Here is a 13,663-nt window from a genome sequence, read left to right as displayed (position 1 = left end):
TAATATGGTATGCTGTTAACACAGTAAAATAAGGAAAGTTAATGGAATTATTTGCCATCGATGACTATGAATAAATTAGGTGCTATTTGGAGTAATAAATATCCATACTGGTGGGTAAACGGTAGTGAGTTTCAGGGTCCATGTAAATTATTCGATGAATAATTAGGAGTTAGATCACACTTTTAGTCAAAGCAGACACAGGTTTGCTTAAGAAATTCAGAAATGCTAGGAAAAATCTACCTATAGCACTGCAAAACTGTTCATAGGAGCTAATAAGATTGACTCAAACCCACAGACAATTGAACTATTATTCCTTTGAAAATAAAGGCTTAGAAACGCGTACACCCAGATGTGGGTTTGGATGAAACAGAGACAGAATTTGGTTTGATAAACAGGGAAGGGAGTGCCTCTCTGTTCCTGACTCTAAGAAGTTAAATAAGCTCCTAGAAGAGCATTCACAACAGGTTTTCTGTGTCTAAGACAGTGATAACGATGAGAATAATACATTTCCCTGGTAGGGTTCCACTTAGAACACAGTGTTCTGTTCTTGTCAATTCAGATTAAACAAGATATTGCAGGATTTGAAAAGTATAGAGGGGAAAGTGCAGTGAACTATAAAGACGGAAATGTACAAAAACAAGTAAACGTGTGTCTTAGAGGTTCAGGGAAAGCTAAACAGATAACATCTTGAACATGTGTACGATAAATCTGACAGGTGTGACGATACAGCTCCTGTAGCCATGTGCGAATGTACCCATCCATAACAGTGTCCTATAAATATTATAGATGGAAACTGAATACAAATTATGTTTAAGGTTGCCCAAATACCCATTACAAGATAATGTTTTCAGTGAATTACTACATGAGCCATTCAGCTATACAGTTTTATGTTTTTTATTTTTCAGATACACATTATACACTTGCCCCATTAAAGTGTTGGGGCACATTTCTGCTAAGGGTTTGACAGTTTCCAAGAACAATGTCATGGAAATACACATTTTTCCCTATTTAGAAAATAATTTAAAAGTCATTTTACTGTCAATCTCTAGTCTTTTTCTTGTACTTCAGAGTGAAGGCTTGAAATGCATTTGAGTTGTTCTGCTGTCTTTTGCTGTCCTCAAGAAAACTTTGTGTCATAGAAGAATCTGTGAAATTCTGATCTTATGAGGACTGCACCAAGTTGACGAGGATTGCGATGGGGTTCAGCAGCTTTGGATGGACTGAAGAGTCCATTTTCATCAGAGGTCCTCCACATGGCCAAACTGTATTTGCACTTCTTCACAGAGCAATGTAACCTCTGGCATCACTACTAGACCTTCACCTGCAAGGAGGGTTGCTGCACTCAGCTGCAAGAGGCAGTCCCTGGTACAGAGCGAGCTCCTGTTCTTCCTTCTCTTGGTGGCCCCAAGTGTGGGGGGAGATGGTGCCGGAGGAGGGGCAGACAAGCAGCAAGTGGGAGTCACAGACCAGAAGATCTGCACCTGGAGATGTAAGCTGGGGCTGGGAAACAGAGCTGGGGAGAAAGGCAGGGAGGAAGAGTGGAAGAAGGTGGCAAAAGGTGGGCTAACGGGCAGTCTGATTTGGAGAGAAGGAAACTGAGGTGGAGAACAGGAGCAGTGTTGAGCGACCACTGGGTAGGCAGAGAACAGGGATGGAGACATGCTGTTTGCATAGGGAGGATTGCCTACAGCATGTTCTTTTTCAGAACTAGAAACTGAGCCCAGAGGACATCTGTGCTGTGTGTAGCAAAATACATTGTCCTATCCCATGCTAGTCTAATCAGCCTAAACAGCCATTAAGGGCTCACAGTTGCCACCGGCTTTTTCATTAGATGATACAACAGAAACCCAGGGAGCCAGGAGTCCGAACCCTGCTTAGTAAATCCCAGATCAGAACCCAGTATTATTCTGTCTGATTAGATATCTATGGGAGAGGGGCTGCTTTCTCCTGTGGGTGTTTTATCTACATATTTTTAAGTAAAAAAACCCTTATGCCTTTTAAAGAATATTAAGCTTGCAAATGCAATTCAAAGGTTCAGAAAGACCAGAACTAACATTGCTTGTGCAGTCTGATTTTTACAATATCTTTAATTACAGGGTTACATATTATCTTCTACAGAGCCCTTGTCTCAGTCAGGATGGACATCATATGTGGATGAACTGGGATGTGTGGAGATTGAGTTATGGTGCCTTTAGTGCCTGCATGTGGATTCAGGCCACCCTGATTGCAAAGCAAAGTACATGCATTTAAGACACTTGCTCTGGAAGCTTAAAGATACTCAGTGATGAAGGTTAAAGGGTGAAGATTAAGCCAGCAATGTATAGTAGATACCTTTACTTAACAGCAAATATTCCCATATTTGAATTAAATTAATGGTATATGTTTCAGTTTTATCTACAGGCTGCCTTCCTAACCGTCATTTCCAGAGTCAGGCCAGCAGTTGTTCCTGTGGAGAACTTTTAAGAGGATATCCCATTATATGCAATAGCAAATGTCCATTAGGTCACTAATTGAGAAGACCTCTATCCAAATTGCTCATTTCTCTTGAATGAACTGTTTTACCTAACAGATCCAGAAATCTTTACCCAAGACCTGCATGTATAAAATGCATTTTCTTTTCATTTGAAAGGGAATACTAAACTCCAGGAGCTGAGTTCAGCTTCCAGTTATCTTTTTTAAATTAAAAGAAATCACAAATTAAAGAGAGACCCAGAAAGAACATAGAAGCTAATTTCTATTTTCTGTCCCTTTCTATCCACCCAGCTGTATTCACAACTCCAGCTGGTACAGAGCCGGAATAAATGTTGCTACAGAGAAATGTATCCATTTTAGTGGAGTAGCTTGTGTGATTTCTCATAAATGCTTTACAATAATGACAGCCACAGCTCGGAAGCTATCATGGTCTTTTTCCCTGGAGAGCAATATGTGAACCATACTTAGCGTTTAACCTTTTCTGAGAGGGCAAATGAAGCAGGAGTCAGGCATAATCAAGAACTAGAGGGGGGAAACCATATAATCAAACATGTTTTTCAATAATGTCATGCAAATAGTTTGTTCTGGTTTCAGTGCATCCTTTGCTTGGATATGGGGGGCGGGAGGGCAGGGAGATTCGAGAGAGGGGTGCTAGTTGTAAACACGCTTCATGACAGAGCTGAAAAAATAAAGCTTTTCCACATTAATTTCCATATTGACCAGACAGTTACCTCACTCGACTGAATCAGGGACCTCCTTTTGGAAGGTCTTTTCCCCACACAGGGCAAAGTGGGAATACCGGTATTGTACAGGCACATGCCCTCCACCCGCACATGTCCACAGTGCTACAGCACGCTGGGGTCTGCTCGTGCATTCGGCCTTGCAACGCTGAAATGTTCAGTAGCTCTTGCAGCTGATTTCAGTGCATGCAAGATGAAACCACTCAAAAGTATGCAAAATACCCGTGGACATCTCTCAACTGGAAAGAGCGAGCTCAGCCCCTAATAAGTGGTCCTAGATTCATTTGCAGTATACTGTAGTATACTATGTTAATGGTAGTCTGTCTTTAATGCTAAAGAGCACATACGAGTCTCTAATACGAATACAGATCCTTTAACAACTCACTACTGAGCATGAGCCTTTGTGTCTGGAACAAAGTGTTGCTGCGGCAGCCAGCTATATATGAAAGACCGGTAATGGCCACTGCTAGTGTGTTTTACCCTCTCAAAAATCAGAACTATTGCTATATATTTAGCATGTTACAAATACATATCTCACATCTAATTTGACATTAAAATTGTTGTAGTTGTTGTACTGGGGGGGGGATTTTTTGTTTGGGTTTTTTTTTTTCCTTAAGTGCTAGGGAGGTAAATGAGAACATAATTACATTGTCAAAGTCAATAATAGCAAGCAGGCTCTGTCAGGTCTTGCTGTGCTCAGCACTGTTTCACAGGAACTGCTGGGGAGCTCTTCCGCCACCAATCCATTTGGCTCCATTTAAGAACTGAGTACAGGAAGGTAGTTATTGTACAAGATTAGTTTCCTGTATGCTGCAAATTGGCAGTAGCAGAAAAATACAGGATGAATTTATTAGCTTGCAAGGTCAGCTAATAAAAAGAAAACTATGTAACTCGGACTGTTGTTTACTTTAAGTCCGACTGCTTATTAGACTTCATGCAAAATCTAAACTAGTTAACTCCTGCATTTCCAGCCTGCAAAATGATCACAGAAAAAAAGCAGAAAAAGCTTTAACACAAAACCTAGTCTGGATGTTCATATTCAAGGAATTTAGCAGGGTTAGAATGCCCTGCTCTTTAAAAAAAACTGCTCAATATACAGACCTTGAGATCCACAGGCAACTGTATTAGCTGTGTTTTGTCGCTACAGCAGAAAGAATATGATGATAAAAATGATCTTGTAATACTTCATTTGTGCAATGAGCACTAGTATCAAGTTTTGGGAGAGATAGCTGTTGCTAATGAGATTGAGATGTTGGCCTAAAATCATTTTTTACTTGAAGTTCAAGGGAAAAAAACCCTAATTTTTGGACAAAAGATAGTATTTGAAGATGATAGTAACATCGTGATTTTCCTGGGGAACAATATACAATGTAAATTTGATTTAGCAGTGCCTTTTCTTGCCACAGACTGCAAATGGACTGATAAAACACTACCACCATTTCAGAAAAAAAGTAACTCTATGCTTCAAACAGCAGATAATTGGGGTCAGTTCAGCTTGAGCTTTCTCCAGAATCTGAACACACACATATGCACTCACTCCCACAAGTGGAAACCTGGATAAAAAGAGGGATTTTGAACTTTGTTGTAATACCTGTACAATAAACTTACTCCAGATTAGCAGTCAGAAATTGCAAGTACTTAAATTGTTTAATTTTTTTTAAAGCTCCTAAATATGTTAGGTAGTCATAGCAGTTAAGTGCCCAACTTACTTTGAAGCACTTTGAAGTATATGAGACACCCATTCCCATCACTCATTTCCTAGGGGAAAGATTCAGGCTGAAGCCTTTAGGCTCACTAATGTGGGCACTTTTCAGCATCCCAGTGCACCTGATCTGTGCTCCTCACCCAGGCATAGTTCCACCTGCTCTGGGGGCAGGAGGACCCCAGGACTTAAACTTTCCATACAGCAAAGGGACCATCAGCAAGTGCTTCTGAAGAGCACCAAAGGGAGATACAATCTGCCGATGTTAACCACTGGCTTCTTGCTGCTGGTTATAAGGTGCAACAATGGGACATGTTACCTGCCTCCCTTTACGGAGTCCTTCCCTCCCTTATCCAGGGATCAGCACTCAGATCTGTCCCTTTTAAATAAGTAGGTCAGTGTCTCTGCCTGCTCCGCCTAGTACAGGCATATATCCCTCTGCCTGTCATGGATGCATCCCTGGAAAGTGCAGTGGTTAAAGTTTTGACAGATAGCAAACCATTAATATTTTAAAAATAAGAATTAATGTAATACAGGGGTGCATGCAGGAACTTAATACACAGTTTAAGTGTGATGGAGAGGCAGGATCAGGATCATCAAGACTGTCAACTGCCAACTCAACATCTGATAACAACACAAGAGTTCTTAGAGGACAAGAACCCAGCCCCTCCCTTCTCCCAGAGGAGCACCTTCGTGGCTACAGTCTCAGATGCCTTCTTGTTTATTAATCTCCCCCTTTGGCTCTTACAGTCCCTGGCTGGCTCAACCCCGAAGCCCCAGCCATGCCTCATGCACTTTGTGTGCCCACCCTGTATGATTTAGTCCTGAAGACTTGGCCAGGCAGTTTCAGATTTGCTGATCTCCTGCGGCAAATGAATCAGAGCCAGAGCGGAATGCAAATCTGTGGAAATAAATCACCGAAAATGCAGTTTTTTGAAAGTCGCAAGCCACCTCTAAAAAAGGCAGGGAAGACGAATGCAAACTCTTTTGAGAGTAAGGAGTGTAGTGTACAGCATCAGACAGGGGGGCTAGAGCAATTTGCAGCACATAAGAGTTCAGTGCTGAGTCTCTATTATCTGTAGTCAGCAGAGGCAAATGCTGTGCCCTTAGCACTATCATGCTGTGAAACTAGAGATTAAATGTAATGGTGTCAGAACCAAACACTGACCCAGGGTGTCAAACTGTTCAGCAGACCGAAAGCACCAGCCACCCAGGGTTTCTCATGGGGAAACAGCAACTATCTTAATTCAGGATCCAAAGATTACAGTCTTTAGCAAAATGCAGCTTTTCCTTGTCCAAGTCATCTCTAGGAAAGGAAAAATAAAGAGGGAAATACTGTTTGGTGTCACACAGTTACTATAGATCAGATGCAAATTCACTGACATAATAAGATTATTCACCAATGCCAGTTCATGCTACCTGATGATCTGGACTGGGTTCCTGGAATGTCCAACGCCTTCTGGAAGATCTTGAGTGAGTCACAATGGGTCAAGAAGATTTAATCAAAAGGGATTTGGGGGGTTACATTTTTAATGTAAACTAAGCAGATTTAGGGGCTTTGTTAAGTGAGGGCAGTCAAGAAATCAGAGATAACTTTCATTTTCATTTGCGTCACACTGGGAGGAATATTGAAGAGTGTTTTGCAAATGCTGGTCCTGAGCCAGAAAGCTTTTACTTACATACAGAGACCTGCTCACTGAGGTGCCCCACCAAAATAAATGAAAACCGTCATTTGAGAGTTACCTCTCAGAACAAGAGGTGCCCACAGCCTGCTGTCTGCCGGAGCCATGTGGCTGTAACCTGGAATGCGGGAGGGCAGGTGCCTCTCCCTGCTCCTCTCCAACCCGCAGAGTGGGAGCCTTGGAGCAGGATGGGAGCCAGAGAGTGTGCCATTCCTTCCCCCAGTCTCTCCCAGAGGGAAGCGAGATGGTATCTTGAAACCCTGTAGTAGTGACCCACTAAGGCATATAGGATTTTAACCTGTAATTTAATCTGGGTAAGGCTTAACAATGTAGCCAAGCTGGTCTAGGGCAGGAAGTAGCGTAAGTCTTCCTTGAGCCATGGTGCACAACAAAGTGATTCCCTGTTCGGGTGAGAGGAGTTGTTATAGGTCTGCCTTGTCAGAGAGGACAGTCACAAAAGAAGTGGTCTTGCCTGGTCTCCAGGATGGTCAAGCAGTTGTGAGCAAGCCATGACATGATGCTGAGCAAGTCAGATAAGCAGGAAAGTGCTTGTGTTCACCTGAATGACGATTGCACAAAGCTTCCTTTCTACCGTTTAGTTATCTAGGTCCTTACAACTAAGGGAAGTGAAAATGCAAGCTCTGAGGGAGCAAGAATTTGATTCAGTTTTTAATCCTAACACAACCTGCCTTTTAAATTACAAACTAAATCCAAGTTTTATCAATCTCTGCTCCACAGTCTTGCTGAGATTTTTCACATTCCTTTGCCAGCCAGTTTAATTAGAATTGTAAGGCTTTCATGTTCAAAGTGTCCACTTTGAACTGATGGGGTCAGCAGAGTTCAAAGCAAAGGATGAAAAACTCCAAAGTCTGAAACAGAAACAAGCCCCAAGCCTTATCCCAGCTTCACAAATGCTGAGAAAGTTTGGATCTGGAGGCAGAGATTGCAGTTTGAGTTTGCAGGCAGAAGGGAAAGTTATGTTTTTCGCACCACGGGGCATCTCCACATGTTGTGAAGCTGATCAACCTTTCCACAAATCCTGAGCCAACAGGGCTGCTCCAGAGACACTTAGTCTGGAAAAGAGAATATAGCCACTTCTCTTGCTTGCTTGGTCCACCACTAGGCTGAAGATTAACACCTGGAGAATTTTTTTAGCTCTACTGAGATACACATATTTATGAGGGGGTGCTTGAATATGGAGGGTCATGCCAGGCATCTATATGTGAGAAATATAAGCACTATCTTATTGTTTGTAATTATGACTTGTCACGTTTCCCACAAAAAATGAAAGATAACATAAAACAGTATAGGAAATCATTAAAAAACAGAATATAAATACAAAAATTAGCTTTTACAATGTAGTGCATGTTCAGTGACCTGTTTGCACATACATACCCAAATTGTTACACGTTGCATGTCTGGTTTTGAAATTCCTTATGTTTATAGAGTAATAAGGGACATGATAAACTCGGATAACAGCATTTCTAGTAGTATTCAAAGAATACAATATAAAGATTTATTCCTACCCACTAGTGCAGAAACGCAGAGCTAAATGAATAAAAGAATGAATACACACACTGTAAAAAACACTCTTCCCTCCAGGCGAGATTAGATGTCTGGTTAAACTGTTCTGCATGAAGTCCATCATGCATAGCCATGCACACTTTGCATACAAAGAAAACATTCTCCCCATCCCAGCAAAGAGGGGGCTGAACCACACCAAGAGGGTCGGAGTTACCACTCAAGACAGTCAGGTTTGGGAGTTTTTTTACCCATTGCCAATTTACAATTCCCTGCCAACTAGAAGTGGATATACCTCCTGTTTACCCTGAACCAAAGTACATGAAGCAAAGTACAAAGTGCCATTGGTACATAAAGGCCAATGTGTTACATCAGCATACACTTTCTGTAAACACTGCTGTAGTAGCCAATGTTACAGTGGAATAGTAGGGCTACGTCCCACAGCTGGGGTCAGAGCAAGTTTAGCCAGGATCACTGTGCATGTACCGAGGCTTTTCAGCTTTTCCTGGCAGAGCTGTGTCCATCAGATACAATACTTGTTGCTGTCACAGGTGTTTATCTGGCTGGGGTCCATAGTGTTACCTGGCTTAAGAACAGAACAGCCCCAGTAAGGTCATCTATCTGGAGACGGAGAACACCCAGAAAGCTGCTGTACGATTACTGTCATCCCAGTTGTCCTCATCAAAGCACATATAAATTCTCCCAGCTTGTGAGAAGGAGGACACTCAGAGGAATGCATCTTATGGCCCTAAAAATGTACACAGCAGCCAAAGCCCAAGAAAAGGAATCGAAAGGCTAAGGAAAGATGTTGATTGAAAGAGCTATTGAGGAGTATTTGGAGCAGAGGAAGACTGGTAGAAGGGGAAGTGGAAAAAACTCTTGTCACAGTCCAGACTAGTCACATAAGACCAGCAAAAGGGTTGAGGGAAACATGTAAATGGTATGGGGGAAAGGGATATAGTTTTCTCCCTTTGGATCTATTATTCTTCTCTTCCTTCCTGTGTCCCTTTTTTTCTCCTTTTTTTTCCCCAATAGATTGTTCTATGGATGTAATGTCACAGATGTAAATTTAAATAAAAAGCCAAATCAAAACAAGGTTTCAGTAACTGTAAAGGTGGTACATCCTGCTCTGGTGATAACTCTACAGCAAGCTGGCCCCTAAAAATACTACAGAGAGCTGTGACTCATGCTCACAAGCATTGGCTGATCAATGGAAACTTTGAGGAGTCTTTTGTAGGTATTTGTGTATGAGAACGTGCACATAAGCGAGACAAAGAGCAGGAATGTGTTGCTATTAGATACCTCACTGTGTCCTGATGAATCCGATGTGTGAAGGTAGTAGCACTTACTCTGCACTCCAGAAGGCATGCTGTGTTATTCCTCTGGTACAATTGTTTTGGTCCTCTTATCAGAGCATATGTTAATAGCTTTACGCTACTTACACTGAGAGCTGGAAATTGCTAAGAATTTCAAAGCTCCATCAGGGAGGAAGTAAGAATAGTAGATGCCCCAGAAGCACCCTACAGAGAGATTTAGCTCCTAGCTGCATTTTTACCTTTAGAGTGTTTTTAGGCACTTACTATTTTCCCTCAACCTGCAGAGACACCTATTTTCAGTAACATCTCCCAGTGCAGGAAAAAAAGGCTATTCATATTCACTTATATTAATTAACTGACAGTAAAATCTGCTTCTGAAATAACATCAACTTAGTAGAGCAGAATAGCATATTAGCTTGAACACATCAAAGTGCTGAATGAAGCTGCTCAGCATCTGTAGTAAAGCATCTTATATGCTGGCTTTGTAAATCACAATAAAGAAAAAAGTGATTTGTACGGTACTTTCAGCAGCTTTTGTGTTTTCTGTCATATATGTCACCTCTTTGTTCCTGCCACAGAACACTGTATTTATAGTACTAAAGCCTTTAGAATAATGAAATATGTATCAGGAAATAACAGTAAATACAATTAAACACTACATAGTTGCATTAGAGCACATTCTCAGAGAATTAATGAAATAATGTGATCTGCAATGGCATATTTCTTTCTGTCTTTTCTTTTCAGCATTTCATGCTTCTTGATCAGCCACCGCAAAAATCATCATCAGGAGGAAAAGAAAAAATAAAAAGCTTCTTCAAAAAGTGATTAATTTGTGAGACATAACCTCTCTGAGAGATTTCATGGTCATGTGTTTAGAAACACAGCACAGGCTAACAACATCAGCTGATGTGATATGGAGAAAAATAGTTAATGATCCCAATTCTGTCAGGTTTTAGGAAAAACTGGGAGGCATGTGAATGCTGTGCAAGAGCATTATCTGCGACTGTGGCGGACAGAACAACCTCCTGTGCAGCTTCCTTGCAGGGATTACTTCTTCTCAGTGCAGAGCAGACTTCGTTAGGTCAGGAAAACAGTTGTCTTCTCAGGTAGCCCGTATCTCTGTTCCCTTGGCTACCCTTCACAATCTCCTGGTTTGGCTTTGGTTTTGAGGGCATGGCAGGGAAGGGGGGAAATCCACCCTCCTGAAAGGCAAAAACTGGGGTGAGTTGCCATCTCTGCTGAGGTCATGTTATTTTGCCAGAAATCTTCTTTGACCAGGGTCAGCAGCAGGAGCAATTGCTCTCTTAGAAAATGCCTCCATAAACTATCAAATGAACCCTACTGGGGCCAGGTTCCGGCAGTTGTGGCTTTGCTTCACTGTCTGTATTATTTGATGCAAGAAAGCAAATGCCACATCAGGAAGCGCTACAGCAGAGGGATGGGTAATAAGTGAAAAGAAATGGGTTGTAGACATGCCCTCAGGTAAATCTGCACCTGATAATTGATTTTGGAAGCTCCATGCAATTCCAGGCCATCACCCTGAGAAAGGATAAGTTGGCCCAGGAAAGGCTTGCAGAGGGGAGACAGGGACTGGCAGAGTGCGGAAGGGCTGCTCTGTGGGAGGGAATTAAGTTGCCTGTGACCTCTCAGCCTGGGAAGGAGGCAGAAGAATATGACAGGAGTCTAAGGAGACAGGAATGTCATAGAGCATTGAAGAGGGAATGTTACAGTACAAAAGCTACTGTTTCTTCAAAACGAGTTGGGGTTTTTTTTGGTTGTTTTGTTTTTGTTTTTTATGTGGCATGTAATTAAACTATGGGACTTTTGGCTGCTGCAGGATGGTAGAAAGCCAAAAATATACATAGCTTTAAAACTAGCTTTGCAGACTCACAGAAGGAAAATCTATTGTGAGCTACTAAGAGGCAAGATATCACCTTTGTGCCAGGTGGACTCTAGCCCACTGCTGATGAAAGTCATAGCTAAGGAGCATTCATTATACTCTGCTTATTCTTATACCCTCCCCTCATCATCAGTTACTGGATTGTGTCAGAGAGAGGATAGGGAGCCTGTCGAACCCCCATGGTCTGTCTCAGTACAGCTCCTTCCTTACAGCCTTACATAAACTATATTTACAATGCAGGAGCTCTGTTCCAGCCAGCTCCTGTATCAGTAAAGACTGACTGTTGCTTGCACAGTAAATGACCGGCAGGCATGGTTATACCCAAAAAGCCAGTTCTTTGGCTCCCATAGCATCAGAAATCTCTGATACTGAGAAATATCTGTATATATACCACATATATTCAGTATATATCTATATACCAGTTACACCTTTGGCTCCGAGCAGCCGATCAGTGCATATGTAGCTCCAGGCCAAGCACTGATGCCTCCAGTCCATCCAGCAGCAAGCTAGATCATGTAAGTGAGCACTGAAAATGAGAAGATGGTAGGTGATGAAGTCACAGCAAAGCAAGGGAAAGGGTATGTGTAGGAGCTATGGAACTGCATTTTGAGGAAGGCAGGTGTTTGATGAGAGTCTGAGGTTTTGTGGGAGAAGGAGCTACACCTTAGAGCTTGTAAATCATTTCATTAACTAATCCCTTTCGTGAGTTGGAGAGTTCAGTTTGTTGAATTAGTATATTTTCAATCAGTATTGATATTACTATCACTAAGAAAACAGGACCAAATCCTAAGAACATGGAATTTATCACCAAAACATTGACTAATTTAAGTCCATTTGACATCTATCTTCATCAATTACTCCATCTGCAAAAACAAAAGAATTATTATACTTCACTGTGGTATCATCCTGCTCAGCTCCTATCTGTTTTAAATAATTTTGAGATTTATTGTGTTTATCAGCATTGAAAGAAGCAAGTGTAAAATAACTAAGAAAGAAGATAGTTCAGAACTTCAGAAAAGAGTATGTACTTTATTTTGTCCAAATAAATACTCTGATAGATTTCACATAAAAAATAGCTTAGTAATTTCCCTGTTCAGCTCAATTTTCTCTGAAATTAAAAAGCACCAGAATACAGCTGAGAAAATAAGCTCTGGCTAGCTGTACTTTGTTTACATTTTATTTACGTGGATCAGCTGCAAAACAGACTGTTGATGCTATCCATCTTTAATGAACCTTTGTACTAAGGATAGGGAGTTTATGAGGACTAAACCCTGCGAATAATATTGGACTTCATAACTAAGTCAGCACAGTAGAACTAAAATGCTTTATTGGATCTCGCTCACAAAAGGTTTATCCTATATCGCTGATATCTTCCATTTCACTTAATCACTTTTATGAACACGAGCCAAGCCCCTACTGCAAATTGCCACCAGAGAGCTTAGAAGTCTAAATGATACTTCACTGAAGCTTCAGAAAGTCTCTTTGTTCTGGAGAAAACATACTAAATCACAGCAACCTAACTCTCTTGGTTTCTTATTTGCTTTAGAAGGTATTTGTCTCCACTCTTTCTTGGTGGGATCATATGCATGAACAGAGACATTATTGAAATGTATCTGTCATTCATCTGTATTGCCACAGCCTGCATTGTCTTTAGGTAACTCAGTAAGCGCAAGGTCATTTATTTGCATTTCCTCAGGGCAAGAAGTTTAGTAATGAGGTTTTGTAGCCTAGGTGACTTTATATCAGTAATATTATTACATTACTTTTATATTCTATAGACACCATTATGGCACTTGTCATTGTCATAAGTGTCAATAGTTATCTCCCAATTTATGACAATAGTTGGACCTTTAAAGTAGTTTTTATGTACCCAAGCACTCCTTTACATCAGTAGCAACTTGTATCCTCATGTGAGCAAGGGTCTGAGGGATTCGACAGGACACCACGTCTGTACTAGGGAATTAAACATGCCATGAGCTGTACTCTGGCATCGAGACCTACAACTGATTGTGTTCACACACCTGAATGCTCTTGGCCTCCAGAAGAGCTTGCTTACACCCAGACTGCCTATGGGAAGCGACCCCAGCCGCATAAAGCTCCCAAGCTGTTCCCAGAGACTGGGAGAGCGCCAGTTGATTTAGGCCAGAACCAGGGCAGGAAGCACCCTAGCAATTCCCCAGGACAAGCGGGCTTCAGACTACTCATACAGACATGGACTTTGGTTGCTCAGAGCTTGTGCCTCAGCTCTCTGTCAGGGATCGTGGTACTTCACTGGAACATTTTGAATGTCCAGATAATGAAGATCATAAGGTGCTTGAATGCAATAGTAA

The sequence above is a fragment of the Harpia harpyja genome, chromosome 22, assembly GCF_026419915.1.
Source record: "Harpia harpyja isolate bHarHar1 chromosome 22, bHarHar1 primary haplotype, whole genome shotgun sequence".
NCBI lineage: Eukaryota > Metazoa > Chordata > Aves > Accipitriformes > Accipitridae > Harpia > Harpia harpyja.
This window is presented reverse-complemented; position numbering follows the sequence as displayed.